This window comes from Myotis myotis, unplaced genomic scaffold (assembly GCF_014108235.1).
Source record: "Myotis myotis isolate mMyoMyo1 unplaced genomic scaffold, mMyoMyo1.p scaffold_m19_p_5, whole genome shotgun sequence".
In the NCBI taxonomy this organism is placed as follows: Eukaryota; Metazoa; Chordata; class Mammalia; order Chiroptera; family Vespertilionidae; genus Myotis; species Myotis myotis.
The window spans coordinates 45,564,305-45,578,332 of record NW_023416357.1 but is presented as its reverse complement, the minus strand read 5'-3'; the positions used below and the strand labels follow the sequence as shown (position 1 = coordinate 45,578,332).

General features: G+C 40.1%; 1 non-coding gene across 1 annotated transcript; it reads right to left on the bottom strand.

Moving 5' to 3' along the window:
* Window positions 1-9,156: 9,156 nt before the first annotated feature.
* Window positions 9,157-9,261, bottom strand: LOC118657153. The gene has a single exon (XR_004967887.1). It is a non-coding gene; the product is annotated as a U6 spliceosomal RNA (small nuclear RNA).
* Between the last annotated feature and the right edge of the window lie 4,767 nt (window positions 9,262-14,028).

Sequence of the window (14,028 nt, the reverse complement as noted above, 5' to 3'; positions counted from 1 at the left end):
TCCGGGGGTGATATTTTCCTTCCCATAGATGAAGAAGGAAGTCAGTTGGACCCAGAAGGGCCAGACAGTTGATAAAGCCAGAATGTTTTTTCCCCGCCGCCTCTCTGTGATGCTTTGATATGGCTGTGTGTGTGTGTTAGAAGGTTGGGGTGAGGAGACACAGGATTTTGAAATGGGCACAACAGAGTTGGATGAGGGAATCTCCAGCTTCCTCACAGGGACTCTGAGTTGCTCTGCCTCACAGACACTTTCCTGTGGGCATCTACATGTGCAAAGCAGGTCTTCCCTCATCTGAGAAGCATTTCCGCTTCCACTGAGCTAACGGGTGAGCTCGTGTTGTGTGGGAAAGAGTGTGCTCTGCAGGAGTGGGGAGGAGGGTTCTCTGCTCGGTGCTGCTGAGGGGTCATGTTAACTTTAAGGAAGGGGAGCCGGTGCTCACCTATCTCCTCTGCCTCCGCCATAGCAGGCCGCCACGCCGCTGTGGGCTCACAGAGCAGACTGCTTGTTTCCTCCCCTTGCACAGACCCATGAATGTCTGCAGCTCCTCAAGGGCCAGGTCCTGCAACTAACGGTAGTCCTCTCCGGCCCAACCTGGGAAGGCGCGTAGTAAATGTTCAGTTCCTAGCTAACTTATGTAAACATGAGCTTCTGTGTGTATCTGGTTACAACCTCTTATCAATTTCAGTTTGTCTTTCATAATTATGCTATGTGTTTATTCTATTTTAGCTGTTATGCTTTTAAAACCTAAAAATCTCTTCCTTGCGGATGCATTTTCCCCCATTACACTCTCTTCTTATTATGAATGCAATTAGAATTGGCAGATTGATTAAGAGAGCAAACTCTGGGGCCAGGCTGCCCTGAGAGAATCACTTAACAGCCTTATGTCCTTGGTTAACTCCCTGCACCTCTCTGTGCCTCAGTTTCCTTATCTGCAAAATGAAGGTAATGATGATATATACTGGGTAAGACGGTTGTGAGAAACATATATATATTTCCCCTTAGAACAATGCCTGACACCAAGTCAGTGTTATATGAATGCTATTAGTAAGTTCTCTTCTGTGTTTTGTTTTCCTGCAGATTGTTTTTTTTTGTTTTATTATTTTGGTCTTTTTCTTTTGTGCTTCTAATTTTCTTACATTTTTTTGTTACCCAACCACTTTTAAAAATAAAGAATGAGGCTCTTTATTCTAGCTGATTGGAGCAGGATTCCTCTGCTGTGGTGGGAATAGGTCTTTTCCCAAAAAGTACCCTCCTTTGCACTGAAACGTGACGGGCCGTTTTATTTATGTGTCCTAGGACGTGTCAGCTAGCCCGATTCATTTCAGGCTGAGTGACACAGGCATCAGCCGACAGGTTGCAGTTTCTCTAAATGCTAGAACACAGAGGTTTTAGACTTCTAAATCCCCATAGAAGCCTTAGCAGCTCAACCAATTACTAATCAAAATGACCTCAGGCTGCTTGGCTCTGTGCTTTCTGGTGTGAGGAAGGAGGGTTGAGAGATACCTTGGGGAGCTATTTGATTCAGGTACCTCCAGATAATCTTCTGGTTTGCTGTATTTCTCATTTCCACACTCTGCCTTGTTTGCCAGCTCCAACCTGGTGCCTCCAATGGGAAGACTAACTCCACCTCCATTTCCACCACCATCTGCAGTTAGTAGATTTAGACCTGCATTTTCTCTGTTATATTTCACATGTCAGTAGCCTTTATCCCCTTTTTGTCTTTCAAAATTTGTTGGAAACTCTTCAGATGTTGCCACCTCCATCCCCCATTATATTCTTTGATAAGAAATTAATATTTTGCTATATGACATCTTAAAATCACAGGGATTTCCATGGTGTCTTGAGATCAATAGGGGTTTGTAGTTCATTCTGCCCTCTTGATCTAGAACTAACACCACAAGTATTGCTGGGATCACTGGAGATTATCAGTTAATCATTCATCCCCTCTTCTTGATTTCAAAACAATTGAAAACAAAGATAATAGTCTTCTACCTAAAAAAGAAGGCCATACATATTAGAGGATATTAATGCTTTGTCTTTTCCAAAAAGGAAACCAAGATTAAGAGTTGTTCCACTCTTCCTAATTACATCAGTCAATTAAGTTGCTCCTTTGTGGGGGGAAAGAGAAGTAAAATGCAGAAAAAATTAGTTTTGCTTGGCCCCAAACCATCACCTGTGAGGTGAGAAATATTGGTAGTTCCCATCTTATGAGCTGAAGTAGGAACATAGGGAATGGACAGTAGGGATGTCCTTTTCCAATTATTGTATAGATGAAGTACCTGAAATTTGGGCAGGCTAACATATAATAAAATATATAAATAATAAAGCTTGATTCTAGTATTTCAAACTCAAGCCCTTTAATCCTTCTTCTGTGCTACATTTCTTCTCTATAATGTTACTATGACCTCAAACATCAAAACACTAAATCTTCAAAGATCTATTCAACGAACTTAAAAATATTTGAGCACCTTAACCAGTTTGGCTCAGTGGATAGAGCGTCAGCCTGCGGACTGAAGGGTCCCAGGTTCGATTCCGGTCAAGGGCATGTACCTTGGTTGAAGGCACATCCCCAGTAGGGGGTGTGCAGGAGGCAGCTGATTGATGTTTCTCTCTCATCGATGTTTCTAACTCTCTATCTCTATTCCTTCCTCTCTGTAAAAAATCAATAAAATATATTAAAAAATATTTTAGAGTTATACTCTCTCACATAATTACCATACTGTAATTCCTAACATAAAAAAAGAGAACTGATGCAGTTGAGAAATTTCAAAAATATACTGGAAACAAGGATTGTCAAGTTCTCATTGATCTACGACATTTTATTAATCAGAATTATTTATTTTACTTCTCAAACTTTTTGATGCATTTTTTTTCCTACCATAGAAGATATTTTTATTTTCTGAATTTCTCATTACAGTCTTTGGGTTTGTTAGGAAATAGCTGACTCCATTCCTATAAGTGCCCAGCCCTAAATCTCAAGTGTCTGTATTTCTTAGCATCACAGAAAGCACAAAACTGAAAGGGCTCCCTCAGGAGGCACAGTGCTGTGCCGTCCTGACTCTGCAGACGCTGGGATTTGGCGAAAGTCCACTCTGCGTGTGGATGGCTCCTCACACAGCTCATCTCACGAAATAGCGGTGATGACATTTGGCCATTTTCATTAAGCATCTAATTTTTTTCTTCTGCTCAGCTTGAGATTGGTTTCTGAGTTACAATCCCTGGCAGGACAGCTGAAACAGGAAAATATTAACATGCTGGCACACAGAAACTTCTTTCCTTCACTCTGAGATTCCATTAACGTATCTTTGGCCCTTTCCTGGCAGTTTTTATAATAGGAATTGCCATGTTATTTGGGGGGAAAGGACAACTAACTGAAACAAAGCTTTCTGTTGTCTTCTCCCTTGTAGCATAAAAATGATAGTCCAAGAGAAGATATTATTTCACTTGGCCAAACAACACCACATGTGACCTGATCAACTGATAGTTTAGAAACACTATTTCTTACTTCATCCCAGTAGCCCTAGGGCACCCACAATGCATTATTCTGTGTGCTCAGAAGTGGCATATAAAGATGACCAGAGCAAGGAACCTGCTTTAAAGAAGCTCAGGGTCTAGAGCAGCGGCTCTCAACCTGTGGGTCGCGACCCCTTTGGCGGTCGAACGACCCTTTCACAGGGGTCGCCTAAGACCATCCTGCATATCAGATATTTACATTACGATTCATAACAGTAGCAACATTAGTTATGAAGTAGCAACGGAAATAATTTTATGGTTGGGTCACAACATGAGGAACTGTATTTAAAGGGCCAGAAGGTTGAGAACCACTGGTCTAGAGAGTGGGGCAGAAGAATGAACTATTACAATGTGTATGCCCCTCAGTAGGACAGGATGAACCTCAGGTGAGCATATGAATACAGCATCGTGGAGAATAGCAGCTTACCTCCCTGGTGAAAGAGGAGGGGAGACACAGGGGAGAATCTTTGAACTGAACCCTAAAGAGCACAGACACACTTTCCAGAAAGACAAATAAGAAAGTGCATCGTATGCAGAGGAGCTAGAATATTTGGATAGGGAGGAATGAAAGAGGACTGTGCTCAGAACATGCAGTTACCGCAGCTGGAGCCATTGCGCAGTAAAGGGAGAACAGGGTGACAGTAGATCGGACCAGAGGACAGACAATGGCCTTATTGATGTGAGAAGGACTTTATACTTCTTCCTCTAGATTTGTCTTTTCTAACATATGTGAGTTTCTTGTGTACTTCTGCATATGGGGATTGCTGGGGGTAGAGGAGATTGCTAAAGGAGAGAGTAAAGAAAATAAAACAATTTATGCTTAAGACAATTACTTAAAATATTCATATACTGCCCTTTTTAAAATTAATTTTGTTTTATTTTTCTGATAACACGAGTAATAAATAGGGACTTTCTGCATAAAATTTTGAGCATTTTCTTAATGTTCCTTTTTTCAAAAAAGGTTTTATGGCTTTTATTTTTATTTTATTAGCAGCCTTTGTTCTGAGAAGAAAATGTTCTTGAGTCATCCCACGTTGGGGCTTTGAATACAAGACAAATGTAAAATACTTCCTGCTCTGTTGTCTTCAGTGAAGGACAAACAAAAGTAATCAGCCTGGATCCACCCCTGTTAGATGAAAGCCCAGCTGTGTTCCTGTCCAGACTGGGAGCGGGGAGCTAGGGGCAGGAGGATGCGCTGTACTCTGTGCTGGAGGAGGAACACTGGGGCCTGTTGTGCAGCTGACACTGTGGCGGGGAGGCTGGCGTTAGGGGAGGAAGCCTATGGCTACCTCTAGTACAGGCATTTTCCCTCCAGGGGTGTTGCTGTGCACCCGGAAGTTGAACAGCAAAGTGACCAACCACCTCGGCACTGTCAGGGCTCTGCTGTTGCCCACCCACCTTGGATGCAGTGGCCCCTGGCAAGGAAGAGGACTGCTCCAAGTCCTCTTCACTGCCCAAGAGTGGGGACATCTGTGACAGGTGGTCCCTGCAGAGGGAAGAGATTCTGCTAGGTTTTCCACAGCAATCCAGTGCAAGTGCTGTCCCTGTGCCTGTCCCTCTCGCTCTGCCTCCCCCAGACCCTGTTTGGATCTGGAAGGAGTCCAGTGGTGGGTAAACCAACAGGTATACTCATTGCACCAGCAAAGTGGAGCCACCAGCTCCCCAACCCAGTAAGAGGAATCAAACTCAGCCAGAATTCCACAGTCAGCATCGAGAAAGAGCTATTTTAATTCCAGAATTCCTAAAAGTTACGTTTCACTCTCTAGGTATTATTCTCCATTACCAGTGGGAAGGTCCTCATAATATTTTCAAAGCAAAGAGCCTCTAGGGGTATTAATCTGACCCTGAGCAAATCATCAGTGTCAGCACTATGGGTGATATGTGGTGAGCTGGGAATATCTAGTCCTCACTTATGTCTAAGACTATGTCCATTCCCCTTGCATGTGGGGAGAAGAAAAGAACCCCATATTCTACTTCCAGATCCTTAGTTGGCTGTTTTTATACACTTTGTTGACCCCCTCAGCTGAGACAGGAATAGAGTGATATGACCTTTTTATACATTTTATCCTTTGCTGCCTGCCTTACACCCAGCTGTAGGTTTAGCCATTTACCTTCAGTAAATATATTTTTCTGAAACTTTGCCCTGCCATTGTTCATAGGCCTAACATTTCTTGTACTCTTATGTTGATGACTCCTTAGTACTAAAGAAATTTTCCTGGCCCTGGCTGGTGTGGCTCAGTTGTTGAGCATTTTCCCACGCACCAAAAGGTCATGGGCTCAATTTCTGGTCAGAACACATGCCTGGGTTTCAGGCTTGATCTCCGGTAGGGGGTATGCAGGAGGTAGCCCATCAATGTTTCTCACATCCATCTCTCTCTCTCAAATCAATAAAAACATATTTTTAAAATAAATTATTCTGTATTCTCATGAGTGCGTTTTTCCCATTGTCATGGAACACTGCAGAGGGTTACAATTTACCAGAAGTGATAGCAGGCAGAGCCAACACATTGTGCACTCTCTTCTTAAACTTCCAGAAAATCTGTGTGAGTCTGTAAAGTTAAAACAAAGCAACAAGTAAGAAACATGGCCAGTCTGAAAAAGGCTGCAAAACCTTGAAAGATTCTGGTTCTTAGCCGGAATTTACTGCATGGGAAACCTCAACTAGCCCGTTTTTCCTTGCAGTTACTGGGTTTCAGCTTGCAGGACCATTATAATGTCACCACACAGAGCTCATGCAGGTTAGTTGGAGGAAGCTGCTTAAACCTTGACAATGTCACTCCGCATTTACCACCCTCAATCTTGTACCGGGAAGCCCCTCTTCCCACATTTCCCCTTCATCCTACTTTTCTATACTATCCCCACACATTCCCCTTATGGAACCAAGAAGGGAAAAACCCAAACACTCATCTCTAAAAAAGGTCTTCGAGTTTTCTTACTTGTTGATATTGAAGGGGAAAAAAAAATCAATAGGACACCTCCTCCATCTTTTTAAATCCTACCCTACTACTGAGATTTTACTGATTGCCAACTCTGAAAAGCCTTCAGCGAATACTCAAAAACTCTGTGAACATGACTAGGAGAATTTTGATAGATTAAGAGCAAGTGTTCAGAGTCAAGCCATTCCAGGAATGTTCTGCTTTCTTTCTCTAGGAATATTTCAGTCGAGTTGCCTTTAAGAGACACAATTAGGCTGTGTAACACTTCTGACCCTTGACCTTGAGGATGTGAGATGTTTTTTGGAGTCACTTTCCAGAATGAACCTCTTCTTTAACCACAGCTAACATGGAAAAACTAATCTTTGGATAGCAAACTAATTGTTGGGAAGAAAAAGCTCTAATACCTGTAGTTAATTTATGTTGTTTATTGTAATCTAAGAGAGGCCTGACTAAATGGTGTGTCTGTGTGTGTGTGTGTGTGTGTGTGTGTGTGTGTGTATGTGTGTGTTTAAGAGGAATGGATAGAATGTACCCTCCTCCTTTTTTAAAGGAGGGGTTAAAATAAATTAGAGGAAGATTTATTTCTCACCCAGAAAAGATTAATTTGGGAGACATTTCTTTTGATGCATTGCTCATAATTAAAGTAATTCTTCATATTATGTTTTCTTTAAGTAAAAACTTGTGGCTTTACTTAACCTTCCATCAATTAACTCCCTCAAAGCAAAATAACCTTGAACTCCATAAACACACACACTTAATTCTCGACTGACAGAGAAGGAAGCAATGGCTGCCCCTGCTCTGTAGGGACTCCAGCAATATTGCAGCTCCAAAGCCAGATGCCCTGTGTGCCTCAGCCTCCAGTTTCCTACTTTTATTGACAGGGTTTTGACTTTGAAATCCTGCCTTCCACATTTTACCAATGAACAAAGCCATATAATTCTATAAAAATTATGCTGGCATGGCTCAGTGGTTGAACGTTGACCTGTGAACCAGGAGGTCACGGTTCAATTCCTGGTCAGGGCACATGCCCAGGTTCCAGGCTCGATCCTCAATGTGGGGCATCTGATCAATGATTGTCTCTCATCATTGATGTTTATATATCTCTCTCCCTCTCTCTTCCTCTCAGAAAGAAATAAAATATATTTTTTAAAAATATGCTGGTAGAAGTGTTTGCAGAGGATCATTCTTCATTCAACAACTATGTTTTAATCTTTTTTATGTGAGGCACTGAGGACATGATAGTGAGCAAAATGAGCTTGGTGGCTTCTTTCATGGGGATCATAATATGGTAGGGAAGAGAAAATTAAGCAAATATTTAAAAATCATTACACATAGTAAAACAGCTAATTTACAAAGAAAATACTGAATGCTATGAGAGTGCCTTATTAGGGAACTTCCTTTTCCTTCCTTCCTTCCTTCCTTCCTTCCTTCCTTCCTTCCTTCCTTCCTTCCTTCCTTCCTTCCTTCCTTTCTCTCTCTCTCTCTCTCTCTCTCTCTCTCTCTCTCTCTCTCTCTCTCTTTCTTTCTTTCTTTCTTTCTTTCTCACTTATTTATTTATCTATAGGACAAGGAAGTGTTTAGGGAATTTTGTCAAATAGGAAAAGTCTTTCCTGAAATGTCTTAACTAATTTCAAAAGGATGACTGGTATGTTCATACAGTGGAATTCAAGATAGCGATTAAAAAAGAATGAGCAAGAACAGCATGTATCAAATCCAGAGACCAAGGATTCCAGCCTCTGGCTTTCAGATTGAGTGGGTGCTAACAGGAAGAGCGGAGCTTTTGTGAGTATCTGGCCACTTTACAAGGGCTGCCCTTGCCTTCAAAACGGATTCTGATGTGAGAGGTTCATGGGTACATTTTAGCCACAGGAAAGACAGGGGAGGAAAAAGACATTCTTATCCCTGAGCTACTTTTTAAGTTTAGACATACAACAGAAGTTCTGAATGCTACACATGTAATTTATGGGCACTAAAAGGAGACAACCAAAATTTCCCCATTCTCTAGCTTTCTTTTATGTACTTCAATGCAAAAGGCTGGAAATGGCACAGCTTGGTCTGTCCTCATAGGGGTGATTATCTCATCGATTCCTCCCCTCCTCAGCTTTGCTCGCTGTGGTGCTTTCATTGCCTGGGCCCAGAGAACGCAACCATAGGGCCCAGGAGAGCCACCTGTTTTCATTCATTTGATGTGTTATAATTTAAAGTATTATTAAAAGAAGAAAGCTAAACTCATGTTCTATGTTTATTAAAAGAACATGATTGAAACCAGATATAAATATTTTATTAGTATGTTGTCTTACTCTACTAATAACTGCATGTTTCTAATGTTAGCCATTAGTACACCCCCCAAATTAGGTAATAATTGTTGTTACTACTTATTAGGTAAAAAACTCAACTTGAGATCATAAATGTGATTATAATGTTAGGTCATCATATTTTGATTAATCTATGTCCCCAACTAGATACTAAACCCTTAGATGGCAGTCCCAGCCCAGCATGTACCAACCACAGTTGACATAATGAACCATCATAGATGATTTTGAAAACATAGAAAATATTCTTTGTGATAGTAAAGGGCAATAAATAAAAAGCTGTTTTGTAAGATAAAATAAACACAGTGGCAGGTAAAAATTAAGACTACATTTTTTCTAAATTTGGGAGATATGACTGTAATAACAGTAGGATGTTTATTTCTTTTTTCTTTTTTTAAAATATAGAATGCTTAATAATTTGTATAACATCCTTGCACAGGGGCCATGCTAACCTTCCTTGTATCATTTGAATTTTAGTCTATGTGCTGCCAAATGAGTACAGTAGGGCCTTTAGTTCAACTCAGTGCCAGGAATAGAATGGGCCATCAGTAAATGCATTTTTAAAGGATAAAGATGCTTTGTATACTGATACCCACTTGGCTTAAGGCTTAGTACATTCTCATCACCCCATTTAGTTTTATTTTGGGCCACAATAAGTTGTAGATACACTGATCCTGTCAAAAAATTAATTATAACATAAATAATGGAAACAGAAGACCTGAGCACTTTTCCAAGCTCTGAGTGAAGGAGCTTAGAGGTTAAAGGATAGTGAAGGGCTCAAAGGCAGAACCGGGCTGGCTCACAGCAGACGTCTTCCATGTCTTTCCCTTTCCCTCTTCTCTTGCTTTCTCTCCGGAGTGACTAGTCCAAAAATCGAGAAAATTTCCACGTATAAAAAAGAAGCTAATCCTGTTTGGATCCAAATATCTTTAAAACTGCAAGCTAAGCAGATCTGAGCTTTGCTAAATCAGTCTACATGTCAGCCATTAAATATTGGCCATAAACTTATAACCAGGTAAGAAATGTAGACTAGAAGGGACAATTTAAGGAAAAGTTGGTCAATGGCTTTTGCTGTCATAGTCAAGGACAAAGTGGGTGGTGAATAGATTTGAAGCAACCCTTGTCCGAGATTGTGAAAATGGACAAGCCATTCATGTTTTGGGGAAAATGTCACTTGGCATCTGGCCATGGTAATTTTGGTCTCAATCATACCAGACTTCAATCAGAGTGAGTAACTTCCCTGTAGAATTTGATGTCTGTAAAGCAATCAGAGCTATTTGTCTGATGGACATACGCTAGAGGAAGATGGGCCAATCTACTCCAAGTATCTCACAAAGACTCTGTCACCTTTACTTCCCTCACGGTTTGAGTTTGCAGGTTTCTACCTGTCTATGTTCATAATAACACAGTGAAAGAACAGCTCAAGTTCTTAAAAAAGGAATAAAATCGCTTGAATGTAATCTTGACTTTATGTGAATATTTCTTTTCAACCAAATAGCTTCCTTGCTGATCTGTCCTCCAACTGACATAGTTGACAGCAAAGAAAGTCTTCCAGTTTCAACACGTCTGCCTGCTCACTTCTGCCTTTCAGCCTGCGGTTTGTCTTGACACAACGAACAAACTCCAAGCAGTTCAGAAAATAAGAGATGTGTTTGGGAGAGACAAGTATGAAAACTGCTATTTATTTTAAAATGGCAGGTTGAGAGTTCGCATCTTTTGTGTTTGAGAGAGACTCATCAATCCAGGGTGCAGAAGAAACATTATTTGGTATAATTGCTATCCTTATTTCACAGAGCCAATAAAAATGTCCTCATTTCAAAATTTAGTATTTTGATAATTAAAAGTTCTTTACCTAAGCAAATGAGCTTGTCTTAAGAAGGAAAAGAAATTAACCTGGTAATGACATCCATATCTTTTCGGTTCATTTACACGTGTAATGTGAAGGATTACCATCTCTTTAACTCTAGTGGGGCTCAGGTACTTTAGAGATCTTTACATACTGATATTCTCCACTCTATTTCCTCTTAAAGTATTTATCAGAAGACACTGGCTTGTTAATTAAGCTCCTCTTTCTCCTCTATGCCCTAGAGTGGGATTCTCAAAGGAAGTCCAAGTACTCCCTGCATTTGAATAAGCTGCAAAATTTATTAGAATGCAATAATTTATTACAAATGCCAATTCCTGGGTTAACTGAAGACATGTTATAGTGCAATGAGACAGTAAACCAAGGAGGAAAATGTAAAATCTAGCAAACAGATGACCCAGGCCAGGCGAAGACTGAGCTCTAATTCATTCTTAGAGCAGGATAATGGAAGTCTTGGGAAAGGTATCAGAGGAAAAACAGAGATTTAATACTACTCTTGAGATAGTAAAATAATTTAGGATACAGAAAGGGCAGGCCATGTAAGAAAAAAAGAAAAGCAATTAGGAATTCTAAGAAAACAAATAAACCAGGTAAGAAACTAAGTATAATAATCATAGTATACTACTTGGCATTGCAATGGATACTATTTATATGTCACCAGAATGCAAATGGTGGTTAATGACTTAAGCTTTAATAGACAATCTATCGAGAGAGTGTTATACAATTGTTAGGAACACAAGCCCTAAAATTTTTACTGGCTTTTTGAGTCCAGAAATTTACTTAATTTCTATGTTACTCAATTTTCTTTCTGTAAGATAGAAATAATAATCGTTACCTATTTTATAGTCTTATTGTGGAGGTTAAATAAGTTACTTTACACAAAGCACTTGTAACAGCGATACACATAGAAAGTTCCCATATAAAAAACAGAAGTATCATTTTGTTTTGATACAGAACAAAAATGAAATGTTATTAAATTTGACAATATAAATGTATAAGTCCAGATGGCTGAAAGTGGGGAAGAATAGTGAAATGTAGTCAAAAGATACTATTTATAGTTGATAGAAACATAAATAAGTAACAAAAAAGGCAACTAAAAGAAAAACAAAATTTAGCAATGTAATTGTGTAAATGGGTTAAATCATAATTCATCATAGCAGGAAGCTAATAATGGATGGTGGCTGCAATTTATAAATCAAAAGCTAGCATTCAAGCTTATAATATAGAGATATAGGAGGGAAAAACAGAATAGCCAAAAGAAAAAAAAAGTGGTTCTCTTGAAGGATCAAGAAAGATAAATACATTAACCTATAAATATCTTAAAATTTGGCAATTATATCTCAACAAAGCTGAACAAAAGGAAGGTAAAGGGGTTCACAGTGGATGGTGGTAGCAAAAGATTATAGACAAGAAATAAAATTAAAGCTATGATATCTAGAATTCATGCTCAGAATTTCAGGAAACTTTGAGAGCTTGGGAAATATGAAAATCATAGGGAAAGAATGCCAATTTCTGGGCAAAATTAGATCATTCAAAATTATCTAATAAAGATCATAAGAGAAAAAAATAGTGTTTACTTTTATTGATGAAGTCAAGCAAAAAGCACAGTACATGTCAAAAAAAAGTGAGGCATAATGCCAATCACTCTTTTTCCCCCCACAACCCTTGAAATCATCAAGCATGGTTTGGAGAAGTGTTGGACTACTGATTTCACGCTCTTTGGGAGTAGCTTTTGCTGTCTAGTCTGCTCTTCTCCTTCTGGTCTATTTCCTGGCTGTTCCTGAAGATTTTTGCATTAGATTTCCATTCCTGTGTTCCCAAAAGATGAGCAATTGACAGTCAGTCCTGGAAACCTGATCTTCATCCTGAATCTCTGCTCAAAAGCCACTACAGATGGGTGATATGAACACTCCTCTTTTATTAAGAAAACTAGAGGCCTGGTGCACAAATTCATGCACAGGTGGGGTCCTGCTGGCCCAGCCCTGATCGACCCCAACTGGGGCTGTGCCAACTGCGGGGGAGGGGCCGCGGGAGGTTGGCCGGCCAGCCCCCCCCCTGATCAAGCTGGTTGGCCAGCCACAGCGCGCGTCATAGCAACCAGTCATTCTGGTTGTTCTGGTCATTCCGGTTGTTCTGGTCTTTCTGGTTGTTCGGCTTTTATATATATAGGTGTGTAATGTACACTTAAAATAGCAATGCTTGCTCTGGTGAATTTCATCAATGCATCTTAATCTAGACCTCACAGAACATGTATGTTTTGGCTGTTTGATTTCTTTATTCTTTGGTGAGTATTTAAGACTTTAAAATTCATAATCTTATTAAGTTGTTTGCATAGATTAGAGGCATCAATGATGAAAATACTTCATTTGCCAAAGATAACCAGAGTTTCCCAGAAACTGTAAGAAAACCTCACCCTGGCAGCTTTTGTTGGATTTCTAGGAACCATATTCATATGTGTGTGTGTGTGTGTGTGTGTGTGTGTGTGTGTGTGTGTGTTCAAGAGATTGACTGAGAAGTGTTGCCTGTTGAAAACAAAAAATTTCTGCCACTCTTGGTACAGGATGGTTCATATAAAATTTCTAGCTTTAATGAAAGGTAAGAATGTAAAATAATATAAAGAACATTTGGAAGTAATCTCATCAGTGGCTTATAGCTCCATTCTCATTTCTTTACAATTACATGAAGTTACCCCATAGTCCCTTTCTTTTCTTTCCATCACATAGGATTTAGCTGGCCTTCATGCTTAGGGGGAACATGTGACTTCAAAAAGTGTACGAAGGAAGTATTTGCTCCTGATGACCTTCCACTGCCTGCTTTAGGTTGGTAGTTCCTATTCTGGGGATGCAGCTCTTGTTGGTAGTTCCTATTCTGGGGATGAAGCTCTTTTCAGAAGCAGAAAACTCAGGTTGGAGAAGAGAGCTACAAAGGCTGCCACAAGCATGTTCATAATGAAGAACAAGGAGGCAATGTGGCTGCAGCTTAGCAGGGGAGAGAGTCCCAGGAAGTGAGGCTAGAGAGTTACACAGAATGGGGAGGTAAGGGGGATAGATTTTGTAGGGCCTGGGAGGCTTTGAAGGACTTTGAAGGACCTTCACTTTGGGAAAAATAGGAGGATATTGGAAAATTTTAGAAGACTATGAGGTGTTTAAAGTTTCACTCTGTCCGCTCTTTGAGAGTAAGTCATATTGAGTAAGAGTGAGGCAGGGAGGCCAAAATAAGGCTGCTTCAATAAACTAGGCCATAGATGATGGTTGCTTGAACCAGGAAGGTGGTGGTAAAGGAAACGAAAAGTATTAGATTCTGGATCTATTTCAAAGATAGAAGCAATAGGATATCTTGATCATTTGAATATTGGGGTATAAGAGAAAGAGAGGAGTCAAGGGTGACTCCAAGATCATGGCCT